Raw genomic sequence first — 1,255 nt, 5'->3', positions numbered from 1 at the left:
TCCTAAAGGTTTGCTTTTTATGTTTTGATGTTGAATTCACTTTTTTTGATGACAATTTTGGGTGTACTGTTTTTTTTTATGTTGGGGGTGCGGCTTTTATGTTAATGTTCGCGGGTTGTTTTTTTTTAAAAATGGCGGGTGCGGCTTATAGTCCAAAAAATACGGTACTCTCTGTGGCTTTCTCAAGGACCTGGATGTGTGACTCAAAAAGCTGAATGTTGAAAGCGAAATTGAATTACAGAACTGAAAGTGAAATTAATCAAACTGAATTTTTGTTTTACGACAAAACTTTAAATTCAGTTTTAATTTAGTGAAATCCATTTTCAAACCAATGCATTCAGTGTCAAATTATGCAAACACAGATTCAGTCTGAGCGCTTGAAATTCAGTTTCTGCTGATGGGTTTTTTCCCATAATAAAAACTGACATTGGGAACTCTCATGCTCATCTCTTGATCTTAACCCAAATGTCTTCAGTGTACACCATAAACAAGGAAATTTGACTTGCTGTTCCCAATGTGTTTGAAGGGGACTGCATGTATACAGTATATGCATCAGTCTATAATGTTTTTTACCAATAAAATATGGTTTAATGATTAAATACACTTTGCTTAAAGTGAGACTGAGAGGCTTGATAAATGACTTTTAGTCTCAGCTTTTAGCTAAGAACGTTTTTACACCTAAGWCCATTCTTAACAGCATTTTTAAGAGTAATTCTCAGAAGTTTGATAAAAACAGGCCTAGATCTCAGTCCCAAAGKAAATCTGAGAGAGTGGGATAAAGGAGACCTACAAACCTAACTCAGTTACACCAGTTTTATCAGGAGGAATAAGACAGAATTCAAGCAAATTATCGTGAGATGTTTGTAAAAGGAAACCAAAAACATTTAACCAAGTCATACAGTTTAAAGGTAATTCTACTAAAAGCGAATATCTAATACTTGGGACTTAAAGAAGAAAGTATTTTGTCTGAATATTCTCTCTTTTGTTATTCTGGGATTTAAAGTAGAAGTACTTTTGGGACTCTCAACTGACCTAAAACAGGTAAGATTTATTCTGATTTAATGTCAGACTGAATTAAACTGCTCTCTGTCAAATTCAGAATAGAATTTAAAATATTCCTCCTAACATACAAAGCTCTTAACAACCAAGCTCCATCATATATAGTGGTTTGCAAAAGTATTCATACCCCTTGAACTTTTCCATATTTTGTCACATTACAACCACAAACATAAATATATTTCACTGGAATTTAATG

Source organism: Austrofundulus limnaeus, unplaced genomic scaffold (assembly GCF_001266775.1).
Source record: "Austrofundulus limnaeus strain Quisiro unplaced genomic scaffold, Austrofundulus_limnaeus-1.0 Scaffold730, whole genome shotgun sequence".
NCBI lineage: Eukaryota > Metazoa > Chordata > Actinopteri > Cyprinodontiformes > Rivulidae > Austrofundulus > Austrofundulus limnaeus.
Note: the sequence above shows the minus strand (reverse complement) of the source record.